Source organism: Nasonia vitripennis (assembly GCF_009193385.2).
Source record: "Nasonia vitripennis strain AsymCx chromosome 1 unlocalized genomic scaffold, Nvit_psr_1.1 chr1_random0012, whole genome shotgun sequence".
In the NCBI taxonomy this organism is placed as follows: Eukaryota; Metazoa; Arthropoda; class Insecta; order Hymenoptera; family Pteromalidae; genus Nasonia; species Nasonia vitripennis.
The window spans coordinates 1,792,038-1,811,998 of NW_022279600.1; the positions used below are offsets into that span (position 1 = coordinate 1,792,038).

The following is a 19,961-nucleotide window of genomic DNA, read 5'->3' on the forward strand; positions in this document are numbered from 1 at the left end:
ACGAATTTGTTTGAATGTTTTAGATTATTCAAAAGATCATTTTTATCCTCATAATTTCACTCTATAATGTAGTTAAACAAAAGTTAAAAAGGGATTCAAAAGTCCTTTTTGCGAATTTCTTGACCTGACAGTTAGTAATGCAGCATTACAAATCATCGTCCGTATATTGCATATGACCTTAAAGATGCTGCATATTCAATCTTTAAGTCGAATTATAAATTATCTTAGTTTACCTGGTAAAAGCTGCAGAGATTTGAAGTTCTTTTCATAAAATATCAATATAAAATAATTGTAAGGAATAGGAAAGAGTCAGGATTACCTAAGGGTTGGATGGGTGATAGTCGGTCCTAACTGTATTCATAAATGCATCCTATCACTTACCAACATTGATTTCAGAACTCTCTTCGATCTCACAACCTTTATCTTGTCCGATCTATTTTACGCTCGTAAAATGGCTGTGCTAAGCGATTAAATTAAAATATCGATGACCTCGTTCGGATTATGCTAATATAGAAGTTTTTGCCGAAATTTTAATAGGAAGAAGCAATAAATGCAGTAGTTTTTATATAAAATCCCCCTGGTACAGCAGCAAGTAATCAAAAACTCTGTTCAAGTTTGTAATGGAGCTGTATCATCTTTGATCGAATGACCTCAAATTGTATGGCAGGGCAATCTCGAAAATAAATATGTTTTGCGGACCTTTATAACAGCAAAAGAGCATTGCTTAATAAACCAAATTCACTTGCGGATATCTTTAAGAATTAATCGCAATTTCTCAGATTCAATAAAGTTCTGACTATAATACACTGCATAAAAGATGACTCTTTGCATCACAACCTTTCAATTTATATGGAAGCAAGTGCGATTATAGTGCGACTATTTTATGCCAATCCCATCAACAAAAAGCTAGCACATAGATTGTCTCTGCTGCCACTTGTCGTGTAACTTGCGACGTTCAAGGACGTTCATCACTAAAATCATTTTCTTAGGAAATTAATAAAATTTTGCACACTGCTTTGTTATGGTATTGTCCATACACATGATATATGATAAAAACTAAAGTTACATTAAGGACGATATTACGAATATTTCAAGCCCTCGTAAGCTATGATCTGACGTCTAGTTCTTGAGTTATTGTAATCTACAGTAGGCTATCGTCAGCCGCGCGCACACGCACACTAGCGCTGCCGTCGTGTAGGTGTGAGTCTTTCGCTCACCGACGCGGCTCAGTGAGCACAGCAGCGAGCTAAAGTTTTGGCAGGAATTGGCGGTGGTGAACCTCCTTAAGTGACACATCAAATTATTTAATGTATATAATTATGATTTAAATTTTTAAATTAAGTAGCGTTTTTCAAGGGGAGATTTGCCTCTATCCTTTTTGAGAAGTACTTGTTAGAAAAAACCGCTTCCAATTATTTGGCACGTAGCTTCCTCTAACTAAATTTACAATTCCAATAGATAAAATATTGTTCAAACATACAATATAATAATGATTTTTTTCTAATCTTTTCAATCTCAATGATTATAATTAAAGAGCAATCAAGCAAAAGATCTATCTTTTTCTGCAATTTTAACTTAATGAAAGCCTTTTTGCTCCCGTAATCGTACGACAGACACTTTTTTTTGTTTTGAATTTTTAGCTCGAAAACTAGTCGCTGAAATAGCTTAAAAATTTTACAGCTGATAGATATTATCTTTTTTTATTGTCACACATTTTTTCAAAACATTGCCAATTTAGTTTTGTAAATATTAATTTTTTTTTTTTAATTACCTTTTTATCATAACAATTGAACGGAACAGTCAATCTGAGAAAATCTTGCAGGAAAAATTAGGCAATTTAATTCTATTTTAAGCAAATACATTTTTCAAAAATCTAAAATTTTCCCGAATTCAGTGTCAGAAAACATATACGTAGTTCCAGAATTATGACGGTGAAAACACACACACAAATGTCGTATTACACTGGATAGATAAACCTGGTTGTCGACACAGCACGTCAGCGATCAATGGTAAGAGATGAGAGGACGTAGCAAAGAAGTATTGCTCAGTGGTCACGTTGGATGTAAAAAATGCTTTTAATTCTGCAAATTTGAGTAAATATAATGTCTGACAACCTAAGAAATAGAATCCTGATGTATGAGACCGACGCTGGTATCTCGACCTATCAAGTTACAGGCGGTGTCCCCCAAGGGCCAGTACGTGCCGTTATATGGAATATCATGTATGATGGAGTGCTGAGCCTAGACCTAAGTAATAGTGCGATGGCAGTGGGATACGCAGGTGACAAAGCCTTAATAGTGTGGCAAAACATAAATAGGAGGTGGCTGAAATTGCAAATGAAGCGAAACTTATAATCCAAGAGTGGCTTAATGGCACATGTCCTAAGCTCGCGGCACACAAAACAGAGGGGATACTAATTTCTAGCAGAAAACAATGAAACGATCGCTCTAACAGTAGATGGCCATGGAATTATTTCTAAGCCTTCTATCAAATACTTGGGTATTGCCGTAGACGCAAGACTAACATTAAAATACTTGCATAGATGTATGTTTGAAGACTGCCCTAACTGCTCGGTATTCATAGACGCTGTCGGCATTCATGGATGCTGAGCATGTCTTTTGAGACTGCTCACGCTATCGCAAATAACGAGAAGAACTTGAAAGCGACCTTCAGATCAGGTTTCTAGTTATGACTTCGTTACAATTTTTCATTTTAAAAAACATCGTGATTTTCTTTTTCCACATACTTGTGACGCTACTATTGCGCCACATAAATACAGTAGACCACGGATCCCGACGCGACTCATTGACACCAAGGTTGAGCCGCGTAATATTTATTAGTTGACTAATAAGGGATGTATTTTCTTTCTATTGATTTAGTGCAAGCGAACGACAAGGTTACGTCCTACGTAACCTTGTCGATATGTCCTACATATCGACAAGGCTACGTAGGACTGTTTGTGGGTTTTCCACGCTACAGTGTCACCGTACAGTTTGATTACAAATCCACTCGTTGTAATCGAGCCTTTGCAGTCAGCAAAACTGGCATCTGAAAAACCTTGCAAGTTATCGAGCTTTCCTTCAAACTTAAGACCCAGACTTCTGGTGTGTTTCAGATACCGACAAACTCGTTTCACCATTTTCCACTCCTCATCAGTGGGATTAATTTGGTGTCTACTTAACACGTTCACCGCATACGTTATGTCGGGACGTACAGTGTTGGCAATATACAAAAGAGAACCAACTATTTCTCTATAAGGACCGTTTGTTTTGTTCAGTGTATTTTCGAGCTGATTTTCGCTTTCCTCTCTTTCTCGCCTTTCACGATTTGCTACTTGGTTTGTCACCATTGGCGTTATTTGAGGATGCATTTCACTATATCCAAAACGTTTTAACATTTTGTCTATGTAATTTTCTAGAGTCAGAGTCATCGTTCGATTTTGCCTGTCTCTGTTTATTTCAATGCCAAGAAAGCTTAGGCTCTCCCATGTCAGACATTTCAAATTCCAACTTAAGTTTTGACGTGATTTCATCTAGCTTATGTGTGTCATTACTGGTTATCAGTATGTCATCAACACACAACAACATTATCAGATATTTCTCGTTGTTTCTCCAAGTAAAGAGACACGGCTCTGAATCGTGAGACTCTAATCCTAGTTTTATTACAACTTCTGTGAATTTTTCATACCACTTTTTCGGACTTATTTTCTAACCGTACAAAGCACGTTGAATTTTGCAGACTTTATCTCGTCTGGTTACTGGTGAGCAGTCAATACCCTCAGGTATTGCCATATAAATTTCGTTGTCGATTGTTCCATTCAGAAAAGCTGTACTGATGGCTTCTCTATAAGAATTTGGATCGTTTTCTACAGTTGCAATGAACGCATTCAGTTCATCGCTTTCCAGCAGATTTAAGTCGGATTCAAGTGTATGTGATTCTGATGGGAGTTTGACTCCTTTTTCTTTTCTTGGGCGACCTCTTCGCCGTCTTTCTCCCTCCGTTTCAGAGATCAAAATTTCATCCTCTTCATCAAACTTAACAAGCCACGTCTCCTTATTTATATCTTCCATTGGATTAGACCAGTCTTTGATGCTCTGTTTATTGCATTTGTCTCCAAATACAAGCTTTTCGTTGAATCGAATATCTCTGCTTTCGTAGTATTTACCTTCTTCTGGTTTCAAGAATAGATATCCAGTTGGTTTGTAGCCTATTAGTACTATTCTTTTTCCCAGCTGATCGAACTTAGGTCCTGTCTTTCTTTGTACTTTGATATAAGCGATACAACCAAAACGCTTTAATTGTTCCAGATTGAGTTTAAAATCTGGTTTAAACATTTGCAAGGGTGGTATCATTTCGTTCGAGCTGTGAGGCTTTCTATTATAGTAATAGACTGCTGCATTCAGGGCAAGGTCCCACATATTCTCAGGTAGGCGTGTATCATACATTAAAGCTCTCGTTAATTTTTGGATGGTCTGATTAAATCGTTCAGCCACCCCGTTATGCTCAGGTGTATCTGGGCTAGCTAACTTTAGCTCTGCTTCAAACTTATCGAGAACTTCTTGTGTATATCCTCCTGTGAATTCTGTACCTTGATCACATCTAAGATAACAGAATTTAGCGTCATATCCTAATAAATTTCTCGAGCTTTTAATGAAAGATTCAAGGCAGTGACCCGTTTCACTCTTGTGTTTCATTGGGTTTCATTGGATACGCTATTGCAAGTCGTGAATAATCATCGATAAATACAGATATGAATCTGTATTTCTTGGGATGTGTTGCTGGACTAATCGGTCCCATTGTGTCTGCGTGAACAATTTGCAGAGGTTTAGTCGCTCTCTGTCTAGTCGAACTGAAGGGTAACTTATTAAATTTTGACACAATACAAACTTCGCAATCCATCACAGAATCATCGAACTTAATTTCCTTTAAGTTTTTCAAGTTTGGAAACTTTTTCTGAAATTCTTTCAACTTTTTCAATGAAGCGTGTCCCAATCTGACATGCCATAGCATGGCTTTATTGGTGTAAAACAAATTATTGATTTTACTGATGTTAGATTCACAATCTAATTTTTCTAAGGCAACTGATTCGTCTAAATTACATATTTGTCTATCATTTAAAGTGTTTTCGAAATTTGAATAACTAGAGCATAGCTTGTTGTTGTCTGAATTTACTTCTACATTTACTTCATTATCAATTTGCATTGGTTCATTAAGCTTACTATCTTCACTAATTTCAGTACTTTCAAGCTTGTCTTGTTCACGAGTTGTATCTTTAATCTGAGACTCACTCTTCTTATTGGGTGCAACACTTACAGTCGGATATTCACGACGCCTTGTGGTTATATATGCAACAACCTTATTTATTTTATTATTTTCATTTCCATCAGAGTTATTTGTTTCTAACTCTATTACCCAATAAGGTTGCTCATATATTCCGGACACAAAAATCGTTTTTGACACTGGATCAAAAATATCGATTCTCTTATTGTCTAAATAGATGCCTAAACCCTTATCAACAAATTTTCTTAATGGCAGCAAATTTTCTGACAATGACTTAGCATAAATCAGATTATTCAAGCTTAAGAAATCGTCATTTTTGGTGTAACCCGCAATGTTACCTACTCCCTCCGATTTTATGATCGCTGAGTCATTGTCATTTGCGCATTTAATATCAAGTCTTTTAGTATTATCGAACGTTTTAAAAATTAATTTAGAGTTAGTCATGTGTTCTGTAGCACCCGAGTCCGCCAGAAATCTAATCAATTGATTTTTATCGCTTTCTACCGCGTTGGGGAACTTAGTGTCTACATATAGACTTATGCACTCACCAGATTCGGAGGATTTGGTAGATTTATTGTTGTTTTGCTTGTTCTGTCTACCTTTTCCTCGTGATCTGCCTCGGGCATGGCCTCTATCGGACTTAGTTTTCTTAGGGTCGCTACCCTTAGGTGCTTCAGGATTACGTCGTTTTCCACCACGACTGTATCCACCGCGTTTACCACCCCGATAAGAATTTGAAGATTCATACCTTCTTTGATTCTCATTTTCTTGTAGAACCTTTTCCAGCTGGTTATCCGAGTATGGGCAGTCTGCACGAACATGACCTTCGTACCTTTTGCATCTGAAGCACATCTTGCCTTTTCTTGTGCACTCATCTTTATAGTGACCCTTGTTGCCACAGTTGTAGCAAAGAACCCCAGGATTAGTCACAAGGTAGGCTTTTACTCCAGCTTCTGCTTTCTGTCCAGCTGACCCGTTTGATCCAATTCGAGCTGATTCCTGTTGTACAATATAATCCTTAAGTTGTTATAAATTTAAAACTTTGCTCGTTGTATTTTTATTCAAAAACTCGGTCTCTTGAGGTAAATGTACAACGATGGCTTCATAGAATGCATCGTTTATCTCAACTTCAGACAAAGGAGGCGTATCAGGCAATTTATTATTTAATCGAACTATTCTATCAAACCTATCCCAGAAAGCAGATGCTCTCTCTTTATGTGGGTTATATATAATACTGTGTAACTCTTATCTTACACTTCTTGTAGTCACGTTTAATTCGTTTTCTTTAATACGTTTGATTTCATCCAACAATTTAATAGGATCCCGAATATCAGATACCTTTTCATAATAAGATATATCAATTCTATTTATGATAATATCGCGAACTCGAACTTTATCTTTTTCCAGCTTTGTCTCATCGAGTACACGTGTTGGCTTAACCGTCAAATCAATCACGTACAATAAATCAGCAAGAGTCAATTCTGAATTTAAAAAGTCTAAAAAAGTGTTAATATTCAAATTTTGAGTTAATTTATATTCTCTACGAAAAGTACTATCTCTATTTGTTACTTCGATCTGAATTTTGTCTTGTATACTTCCAATACTTTTATTTGAATCTATCTTATTAACTTCATCTTGAACTAGTTTTGCTATATAATATAATCCACCCCACTTACATGAGCATTTGATGTTACTTTATTTGAGATGATCTGATTCGACGGTTGATTGTTGTTTTGTGCATTTTCTGCATCTGCCGAAAGTCCAGCTGATTCGTCTTGTGCTTCATCGCACAGACGATCCTGTTCAGCCCAAAACTGTACCTTTTCTTCTATCCAGCTGTAATTTTCTTTAATTGCCCATTTATGTCTGAGCAGTTCTGTGACCACATCGTCATGCACTCTATTGCACTCCGTATCGATTGTCTTTTTGAGAACTGATTCTCCTTTTCCAACTTATCCAGCTTAGCCGTTATTTCTGAAATTTCAAGATTTTTGTCAGTATTATTCAAAGAAAACTGTCCGAGCTTAGATGTCCTCGAATCATGACGGAAATTGTTCAGTCCCAAACCCAGTTGTATAAACTGATTTGATTTAATAACTGGGGTGGATTTACCTAGCATGTTTGCTTCAAACTTATTTTTCCAGCTGTTATCATCCATCGATTTGGACGTTTCACTTTCCCTTTCATCAAGCTTATTGGCCGGTCTGCTGTCAATTATCACTTCGTTACAATCCAGCTTTGAGGACAAAGTATTCCCATGTTGGCCTGGGTCAACCTGCGTAGCCGAAGCCACCTCTTTGGTTTGATTCCTTTCGATTTCCTTTTTCACGGATTCCAGTATCCGTTCTTCGATTTGAAAATTATCTAGGAACATTTTATAAATGAATTGCTTGTTTTGACGAACAACAATCAAAATTAGCACTCTATCACATGTAGCAATTTATTAAGCATATGCTTAGTTGACGAACGACAATCAAAGAAGCAGTGCTAATTGCCTGACTTTTATATAAAGAGATAAAAAAAAATAAACCTGTGATTTTACAGCACACACAGTGTATCAGCAACAACATACACTACCCTGCATGTACTGGCCAACGCTTTAGTTTGGAACTGAACAGCATGCTATTTAGATTTAATATGTACATATTTTGTTGTGGAAATACGGGTTTTATTTTTAATTTTAATTTTCGAGCTTATATCAAAAATTCAAGCTTTACCTATCTCATATTTTACACCACTTGACGTCAGTATGTTGATGTTTCCCTCTTCGTCCATTTCTGGATAAATAGAATCATCAGGGTATTTTTCCGAGATACCCAGCTCCTGGTCTTGGAGCAGCAAGAACAACTGCAGATTTTTCTGGTCTGTTTAATTCAAGCAAATCAGTTAACTGTTTTTATGAAATTTTAGTCGAACTTAAATTGCAATTTTAATTAATTTCGGTCGAACTTGAGTTTAATTTTGATAAACGTTTCTGCTTCCCGATTCGATCAGCGTGCCGTAACATATTTTAAGACTCAAACTTGAATAATTTTAAATTAAAAATCGAACTATCATCTTTAATTTACACTATTGTGTCATCAAGCATCGGTATTTGTAAACGTATACTGCAGTGAAGCTACGAGTCACGAAACCAGCGCCATCGGTTGCGCGCACGAGTACCTAGCTCGTCTCGTCGCTCTCATGTGCATTGAGAGTAAGATGGCGCTCGCGCTCGAACGCGCCAACGCCTTTCTTTCCCGCGTTGCCACGCGTCGCCATTTTGTTTCGCTGCGCCTTTGTCCCGAACGCTCGAAACACGCGCGCGGGCATGCTCGAACACGTTATCCGGCTTCGCGCTGATTCTAAGAATCGCCTGCCTCACGTGCCGCGCTACAAATTTTGCGTCATGCTCGTTGGAAGATTTTACCGTCTTCCCGCAAAATTTCACTCTCGCACTTTACCAAAGAGAAAGACGGTGACTTACCCCTTGTCTTGGGCATATTAACAGACACTCTTTTTGTCTGATCGGACATCGTTGCACAAATCGAGCTGAAGTAGTCCCAAAAGAGTCACCGGTCGTCTCCGCAGCAAAACCACGCTGAGATGCCTGTAGCTTGTCCATTCCTCCACAGGTCGAGCGGTGCACGTCGAAGCTGGAATGTAGAGCGTCGAACTTTGATCGTCGAACTTTTCACTGAAAGGGAATACCCGTATTTTTCAGTACTTCACTCGCGAGATATTTTCACCAACTACACGCACAGGTCTAGCAAAGCCTTAAGCAGCACAGTGGAAGCGTGCTGGGCCCATAACCTGTTGAAAATTAATCGCCCCGGCATGTCTTGGGAAAATAACTAACACACTTTTATGGCAAATGACACTTCTTTATTCACATCGAGCTTACCTTCGATCTGTTATAAACAGAGTATGTTATTACAAAGATCCAGCTTATATAAAACACAAATAAGTATATTCAAAACGTCTTTCTGTCTCGAGAGCTCAGAGAGAAGTGAGCGCCGCCGCCGCAGCCGCGGCGTCGGCGCTGGCCGGCAAGGCCGGTAAGAGGGGGAGAGCGCAGTCCCATCATGCCTTGCACGCATGGAGTCTCCGGCGGGCCAAAGTCTGCTCGCTTACACTCAACAGATATTAAGTGATCAAATCTCTTGAATAAGACTTTTTACAATTTTTGGTATCTTTTTCCATTTTTGGAAAGTTTTATATAACATTTTTATCAGTTTAAACTGTTTCTTTTCAGTTTGACCTTGAACTGACCTTGACCCTAACGTGATGGGACCAGACTGACCCCGGATTCGGATTCAGCGACCAAATAAACATAAATATATGGTATTTTCATTTTTTAACCGTTTATTCTCAATTTGACCTCGAACTGACCTTGACCCTGACGTGATCGGGTCAAACTGACCCCGGATTCGGATTTAGCGACCTAAAAAACATACATATATGGCATTTTAATTTTTTTGAACCGTTTCTTCTTAATTTGACCTCCAACTGTCCTTGACCCTGACGTGATGGGGCCAAACTGACACCGGATTCGAATTCAGCGACTCGAAAAACATAAGGATACATGGGTCTGATTTTTTGTACAGACATCTTTTTTTATTTTGTGTGCCGGTGTAATAATAACGCATATTGGATCTGCTGCTTTCATAGCCGTCGTACACTCCCACATGCACCAGGTTGAGATCACCATTATTTATTTAAAAATTATTTATTTAAAAAATTATTATTATAAATAATTATGCACAGTCCCTGAACGTCAGCCGCGAGCCACCCAACCACCCCCTTCTCACGCAACGTCAGCCACGAACTACCCAACCACCCGCTCCTCACGCAACGTCAACCGCCAACCACCCCCTCCTTACGCAACATCAGCCGAGCCATTCAACCACTCCCTCCTCTCAGGCCCCCGCGGCCTGCGAGCGCCAGTCGGCTATAACGTCCCCCCAGCCAGCTATCCCCTCCACGCGTCGACTATAGCGTTTCCCTGTCTCCGACGCTAGTAGGCCACGCCCTCTGTCTGGCGGAAACGCCCCCCTGCTACTATTATTTATAGTAGACAATGCGTGTAGTCGAAACAAACCTGTATAAGCAAAATCATCCATATATTTATTTCCAGTAAAATATGCGGTAGTCAAATCACACGTGTATAAGTAAAATGAACATAATTATTTATAGCAGAATATACGTGTAGTCGAAACACGTTTTTTGTGATTTTACAATTTAAAAAAGTGCGTGCATAGCGAAACGGGCATTGTTTGTTTATAATTTATAATCATGTTGAAGTTTCTAAATGTCTTACAATATAATAGTAATAAAAATTGCTGTCTACTTTTGGAAGTGTTGAGACTGTCGGGATTATTGGACATAACTATTCCAATAAAAACGCCCGCAATACGTATCTTATATTTTAATCATATTTTTCGATTTTTATTTTATGTATGTATACTAACTAATGCTGCTAATGGAAGAAAGAGGTTGCGACAGAATGGCGGAAAGAATTTATTTTTCCAAACCGTTCTCGATCGTGATTCCAGAAAGGGAAGAATGGTAGACGGGATCACACGAACTCCTCAAAAACAGTATAGTGTGGTTTACCGACGGCTCAAAAAATGAGAACGGCATAGGAGCAGGGGCCTGGGAAAAGGGGCACACACAAGAGATTGTGAACTCGCTCAACCATCATGCTACGGTTTTCCAAGAAAAAATCAGGGCCATTACAGAGGCAGCTAAATGGCTGTTGGAGAGAAGCACAGAGCAAAGAACTGTAAGCTTCTACTTGGATAGCTGAGCAGCTCTCATGGCGCTAGATAGTAGCAGCATCTCCTCAAAAGAGGTACTAAGGTGCAGACAGGCGCTAGAATCACTGGCGGAACGAAACGTGGTAAGACTAGTGTGGGTGCCAGGGCACTCCAGGGTAGTGGCTAACGAAAACGCAGACAGGCTAGCAGGTAGGGGCGCGGACGGCATTCGAGCAAGTAGATGCGCAGTCTCCGTTCCTACCTGCGAGGTAAACAAAACAATCAAAGACTGGCTCAACTCAGTCATTCATTTGTAAATTTTAGTGTTTGTTATATTCTGATATATTTTGATATATTATTTGATATATTGTTATATTCTGTTTCATGTGCATTCATTGTTTCAAAAAATGGAGAGATTCCATTAGATTATGATCTTTGTGTTTATCCAAAAGAAGTAGGTTTAACTTCTATTCTGAATGAATTATCTTTTCATATAGATCTTATGATTTCTCCTATAATGTTTCCTTACGGAGATATAGGATAGAATCCTATATTGATACATAATCAAAATAATGATAAAAATGTATCTCTATCACAATATTACTCGTATCGATTGGCTTATAGGCCTATGTCAAAATTTAGCTCTATTTTATATTGTAGAAGATTAAGTTAACAGTATATTATTCAAGCTTATATAATTTTAGAATACTGTAGACTCAATTTTTTGAGATATAATAAAAAAAAATTACGTGTAGAATGTTACCAAGGCCTTGTAGATCATGTATCGAAAAGTGCTTTTAACAAAAATAAAAATTTTAAAATAACGAAAGATTAGGTAATTTGTTTGTTTTACCGTCATCAAATACAGGAAGTCCTAGGTACATGCAACAAAGTTTTCTTGATTCTATGGCTATAATGCGAAAAATAAGCAATCCAGCTGATTTATTTGCAACAATAACAACTAATCCCAATTAGCCTGTTTTGAAAAAAGAATTGAAAAAATTTCCTCCGGGAACTTCAAGCAATGATATGGCAATGTTAGATTATTTTATTGTAAATTTCGAGCAATGCTTACTGATATTCTGAGTGCACATTTGTTATTAGTATTGGATCATGAGTCAAAATTGATAAATCCTGAAAAAAAATTGATGAACATATTTCAGCTGAAATTCCTGATGATAGTGATGTAATAATACAAGAATTAGTATTCAAGCATATGTTACATGGTCCTTACTCAAAAACACTTTGTGTTATAATGAAACTACAAAAATTTCCCAAAATCTTTGTTTTATTCAACACAATTCGAAAAGAATGATTTCCCTAGATATCGTTGTCGAACAAATAAAAACAAAAACTACGTCTATAATAGAAGACTTTATGAAATAACTGTAAAAGTTGATAATTCTATGGTTTTTCCGTATAATCCAACTCTTCTAAGAAAATACAATGGCCATATTAATGTTGAATACTGTGCATCTATTATGAGTATAATATATATATATATATACTAGTAACGACAAATTTGAAAACTAGATTTATTAATTTATCAATTTAACACAATTTGATTAAATAATGTTAATATCAATAAAAAATTTTAATTTATAATTTTATTTATTTAATTTATTATTCTCATTGTTGAAAGGGGGCTATCCTATTAGTTAAATCTTTATTTATAATTTAATTAAATATATTAATAATATTATATTTTATTTAAAATATCCATTAAAATTAAATACCAATACAGGTTTTTTCTTTCCTTCTTCCTTCCTTTCTTCCTTCTTTTTTTTATTAATAAATATTTGTCGTGAGAGGGGTACGTAGATTGATAGAGACTAGTAAAATTAAATTTGACACGAGTTTCATAGTTTCACAAAACTACCTGCAGGTTTTGATGAAATAACATTTGATATTACTTCCGAATCCGTTAAATCTGGACATTCCCTCGATTTGTGATCAAAATCGAAGGTGTTTAAAGGTTAACAAAAATTTTATTATTATTTAATTAATAATTTATTGGATTATAAAATAATATAATGAAAATTATATATATATATATATATATATATATATATATATATATATATATATATATATATAATTAAATTATAATTAAAATTAAAAATAATAATAATAATTTTTCTAATTTATTTAAAAATTTAATTTAATTTAATTAATACTTGTGTATTTATAGGCGTTGTTTGGGGGGGGGGCTCTAAATAATATAAATATTACATTTAAAAAGATAGACTAAATTTTTAAGTCGTTAGATTCATAATCTTAAAATATAATTTTGAATATTCTTTTTATTTAAAATTATAGTTTAATTTTAAAACGTTTTTTTTACAAAAAATAAATAATTTTTATTAAATTTAAATTTAGTTTAATAATTAATTATTAATTTTATTTATATATAATTTTAAGAATAAAATTATATTTTAAATAAATATTTTATTTTATTTAATAAAAAAATTTAAAAATTTAAGAAATTATTATTTAGAAATTTTATTAAATATAGGTGAATCTTGTGCCAGCATCAGCGGTTATACAATGATATATAAATTAATTATATTAATTTATTATAATAATAATAATTTATTAATATTAATAGTTATAATTTTTAGATTAAATAAAAATTGTTCATATTATTATATAAATTAATTAATTTAAATTAATTAAATATTATAATAAACTAGGATTAGATACCCTATTATTAATATTCAACTTATAGTAATTATTAAATTAATTATTAAATTTAGTAAATTAAAATTTAAAAATTTTGACGGTATTATAATCTAATTAGAGGAACTTGTAACATAATTGATATTCCACGATAGGATAAATTTAATATATTTAATATTTTTGTATGTTCGTTATAAAAAAATGTATTAATAATTTAAATTTTTAAATTTTATTAAAATATATTATTTCAGATCAATATGAAATTATATATTATAAGTTTTATGAGTTTCAATTTAATAAGTAATAGATATTATTAATTTTTAAATAATTTAATTAAAATGGATTTAATAGTAATAAATAAAAATAATTATTTATGAATTTATTTATATAATATGTACATATTGCCCGTCACTTCTAGAAATAGGATAAGTCGTAACAAAGTAAGTATACTGGAAAGTGTACTTAGTAAATAAATAGGAATATAGTTAATTTATAATATTTATTTTGCTAATAAAAGTTATTTCTTTAAAATTATTCTTAATATTAAATTAATTTATATATTTTTATTGTTGTTATTTAAATAAATTAAATAAAATAATATTTAAAATTAATTAAATTATTTAGTATTAATAAAAAAAATGTAATAATTTTATATTTATAGTATTGTAAAAGAATAATATTATTATAATAAAATAATTATTAAAATTATTTACCGTTTGTATCAGGGTTTACTAAATTTAATAAATATATTTTTAATTTCTCGAAATAAATTGATCTACTTAATTATAATAGTTAATGTAAAATTATTATTATTAATAATTAAGTAGAAGTGATAGGTTAATCATAATTTATATATCTAGTTATTTTATAAATAAATTTAATTTAATTAAAGTTAGTAATTTATATATTTAATTCTTAATATATAAATTAACATTATTAAAATTATTAGGGATAAACTTAATAATTATTTTAATATTATTAATAAAATAAATATAATAAAAATAATAATTTTTATTTATAAATAATTTATAATAATTAATAATTATTAAATATATGATTTAATAATATAATTTAATTAAATATAAAATTATTAACTTTAATTAATTAAGTTAATTAATAATGGTAAAATTAGTAAAGATAAATTTAATAATATTATATTATTTTTAAAGATTATTTTAAGGAATTAGGTAAAAATTTTTTATTCACCTGTTTAGTAAAAACATGGTTTATTGAAAATATATAATAATAAATCAATTCTGCTCAATTAATATATTTAAATAGCTGCAGTATTTTGACTGTACAAAGGTAGCATAATCAATTGTCTTTTTATTAAAGTCTAGAATGAAAGAAATAATGAAATGAAAATTGTCTCAAAATAAATAAATTTAAAATTTTATTGTTAGTAAAAATTCTTACCTAATTATAATAGACTAGAAGACCCTATAGAATTTTATTATTAAAATTATTATTTTTATTTATTATTAATAAATTAAATTATTTTAATAATTATATTGGGGGGATAATACAATGTAAATAATTTTTATATTTTTATTACTAAAATATTAGAATATTATAACCAATATTATTGAATTTAAATAAATTACCTTAGGGATAACAGCGTTAAATTTTTAGAGTTCATATTGATAAAAATTTTTGCGACCTCGATGTTGAACTAAATTTAATTGTTATTGTAGATAATAACAAAATTTAGTCTGTTCGACTATTAAAATTTTACATGATTTGAGTTTAGATCGGTGTGAGCCAGATCGGTTTCTATCTTTAAATAATAGTTATATTTTTGTACGAAAGGACTTAATATAAATAATAATTATTTATTATGGAATAAAATTATTTTATATTACTTTGACAGATGTGTATTAAATTTAGAATTTAAAAATAAATATTATTATATTTAAGTAATATTGTTATTAATTAATAGAATAATTATTTCTTTAAATATAATAGTAATAGTACTAATTTCAGTAGCATTTTTGACTTTATTAGAACGAAAGGTATTAAGATATATTCAACTTCGAAAGGGACCTAATAAAGTTGGTTTTAGAGGCTTACTTCAACCATTTAGAGATGCAATTAAATTATTCTCGAAAGAAAATTTTATATTATTAAAATCTAAGTATTATTTTTATTTATTTAGTCCTATATTTAGAATATTATTAATATTACTCTTATGGAACAATATACCTATTGTTACAGAAATAATTAATAATTATTTTAGAATAATAATAATTTTATGTTTAATAAGAATAGGGGTGTATCCTATAATAATTGCAGGATGATCATCTAATTCTATTTATTCGATTATTGGTAGTCTTCGTAGAATCGCTCAAACTATTTCTTATGAAGTAAGAATAAATTTCAAAATAACATTTATTTTGTATTTTTTTTCTTTCCCTTAAGGGTTATTGTTTTGTAAGATTATTAGCTGAATTAAATCGAACTCCTTTTGATTTTGCTGAGGGAGAGTCTGAATTAGTGTCTGGATTTAATGCTGAATACATAAGTGGTAGATTTGCTACCACTTCATTTTTATCGCTGAATATGGAATGATTATATTTATAATGTTTTTGTTTACTTTAATATTTTTAGGAAATAATATTAATAAAATTAGATTTTATATTATTTATATGTTTTTTTTATTTTTAATTATTTTAATTCGAGGTACTTATCCTCGAATACGATATGATTTTTTAATATATCTAACATGAATGAGATATTAACCAATTAGATTAAATTATATTATTTATATTATTAGAATAAAATGAATTTTATTATATATATATATATATATATATATATATATATATATATATATATATATATTAATTGGAAAGATATATTCAATTTAATTATTAACAATAATTTTCCGCTATTTTGGATTCAATTAATGAAATATATTAAATTTTGAACTTCTAATTCAAAAATAAATAATTAGCTTTATTTATATTTCTATTAGTAATATGTCTGAATTAAGGTAATAAATTGTAAATTTATTTATAGAATATTAAATATTCTTGTTACTAAAATTTATAAATTAATTTTATATTTTAAACTTTGAAGGCTTATAGTTTTATTTTAACTTAAAATTTTAGATTAATTCTATTAATATTAATATTACTATTAATATTCATAATAATATTATAATTTTATAATTATAAAAATTATTATAATTAATAAATTTATAGTTAATTTTTTTAGAAAAAGCATTAATTATAATATTTAAAAATAATATTCGTAAATAAAAAAATATTCTAATTAAAGATCTAAAAATTATAATAATTAAGGTAATTACAGGTAATAAAGTAGATATTTCTTTAATGACAATTAATTTTATTATAAATCCAAAAAAAGGAGGAATTGAAGCTAATGAAAAAATACTAAAATTTATAATATAGTAAGAAATAATATTATTAAATTTTATTATTTGTATATCTATAATATTATTTATGTTATAATTATTAAAAATTAAACATAATGATATCGAAATAATAAAATAAATAATAAAATAATTAATTCTTATTATTTCTCTAAAAATTAATATAATGATTACTCATGAAATTTGAATAATAGATGAATAACAAAAAATAAATTTTAGATTTCTTTGATTTATTCCTTTAATTGATCTCTATAAACTAGAAATAAGTATAATGATTAAATTAAATAATATAGAAAATTTATAATTTAATAAATTACTAATAATAATTAATGGAATAATTTTTTGAATAGTAGAGATTAAAAAAATGTTAATTCAATTTATATTTCCTATAATTTTTAAATATCAAAAATGAAAAGGTGGAAGTCCTAGTTTATTAATTATTCTTAAATTTATTAATATAAATATAATATCTTTAAAAATATTATATTCTAGTATTAAACTTATTATTAAAAAAATGTATGAATTAATTGTTTGAACTAAAAAATAATTTATAAAAGATTCTTTTTTAATATTTTTATCAAAAATAATTAAACTAATAAATCTAATTATATTAATTTCTATAATTATTCATATAGAGAATCAAGAAGGTAAAATAAATATTAATAAATTAGTAAGTATAAATATTGGAATAAAAAAAACATAACAATAATAATTTATTAATATTTATAATTTTTTAATTTATAATAATAATGTGACTGAAATAAAAGGATTATTTTGATAAAATAAATTATATAATATTATTATTATCTTTATTATATATATATATATATATATATATATATATATATATACATTATTATATATATATTATACACTATATATATGAATTATATTATACATTATATATATATAATATATATACATTATTAAGTCGAAATTAATAGCTAAAATTTAGCTTCATTTTTATAAGTTTAAATTAATAAAATTAATATTTTTAAATTTGCAATTTAATATTTTTAAATAAATTATTAAACTTATTTAAATCATTTTAATGCTCTATATATAAACCAATTAATAAAATAGTTATAATAATTAATATATTTAAGTAATTTAAATAATAATAATATTTCGATAAAAAAATTATTGGTAAAATTAAAGAAATTTCTACATAAAAAATTTAAAAAATAATTGAAACTAAATTAAAAGATTAGGAAAAAGGTAAACGATTTTTTGATGTTGGATCGAATCCACATTCAAAAGGAGACATTTTTTCACGTCTTTTATTTATTTTTTTTGAAACAATAAAGTTAATCAATAATATTAAAATTAAAATAATTTAAATTATTATTGTAATAATTGACAAATTTAATATTATTTATACTATAATATATATTTATAGACTCATTAATTGGAAATTAATTTTACTTAATATAATATATAAATTATTGACTAGATCAGAAATAAATTAATAAATATAAAAATAGTCATACTACATCTACAAAATGCCAATATCAAGCAGCAGCTTCAAATCCAAAGTGGTGGATATTAGAATAATTATTTATGTAAATTCGAATTAAATTAATTATTAAAAATAGTGTTCCAATAATTACATGAATACCGTGACATCCAGTAGATATAAAAAAAATTGAACCATAAATAGAGTCAGTAATAGTAAATCTAGAATCTCTATACTCTTTATATTGATAAATTGTAGAAATCACTCCTAATATAATAGTTAAAATTAATCTAATAAAATTATTTTTTTTTTATCTTTATTAAGATAGAGTAATGACATCAAGTAATTGTTACTCTTGATGATAACAGAATAATAGTATTTAATAATGGAATATAATAAGGATTGAATGTAATAATATTTTTTGGGGGTCAAATTCTACCAATTTCAATTCTAGGGGATAGAAATATATGAAAATAACATCAAAAAATTCTAAAAAAAATAATACTTCTGAAGTAATAAATAATAATATTCCTATTTTTAATCCTGAAACAACTTTTTTAGTATGAAAACCTTGGAAAGTTCCCTCTCGAATTACATCTCGTCATCATTGATACAAAGATATAATTATTAATATAATTCTGAATAATAACATAAAATAATTAAAATTATTAAATAAATTTATTAAATTAATTATTAAAATTAATAAATTAAATGATAATAATAAAGGTCAAGGACTTAAAGTTACTAAATGAAAAGGTTGATATAATTTTTTCATAATTTATTTCTGTTCTATGTAATAACCTTAAGACACTGAATACGTAAGCTTGAATTAATGATACTATTAATTCTAAAATAATTAATATACTCTAAGTCTAATATAATCAATAATATTAATATGTTTAATTTACTACCGGTTGAAGAAATTAGAGTTATTAATAAATGTCCTGCAATTATATTAGCAGATAATGGAACTGCTAAAGTAATTGGACGAATAATATTACTAATTGATTCAATTAATACTATAAAAGGTATTAAAAGATTTGGTGTACCTTGAGGTACTAAATGAGTAAATATAAAATTAGTATTATTTATTCAACCAAATAATATTATTATAATTCATAAAGTTATAGATAAAGTTATTCTTATTGTTAATTGCCTGGTAGAAGTATAAATATAAGGGAATAATCCTATAAAATTATTTAATATAATTATTATATATAATCTAATAAATATAATTATATTAATTACATTAATTTTATTATTTAATAATATAAAAAATTCATTAATTAAATATTTAAGTAAATTAATATATAAAAAATTTCAACGAGATGGAATCAATCAAAATAAATTTGGATAAAATATAATAATATAAATGGATCTAATTCAATTTAGTGAAAGATTTATTAAAGTAGAG

General features: G+C 29.3%; 1 protein-coding gene across 6 annotated transcripts in view; it reads left to right on the forward strand.

Annotated features, from left to right (window-relative positions):
* LOC100117164 (protein DDI1 homolog 2) overlaps positions 1 to 19,961 on the forward strand; it is a 361,675-nt gene that overhangs the window by 175,895 nt on the left and 165,819 nt on the right. The window lies entirely within an intron of this gene.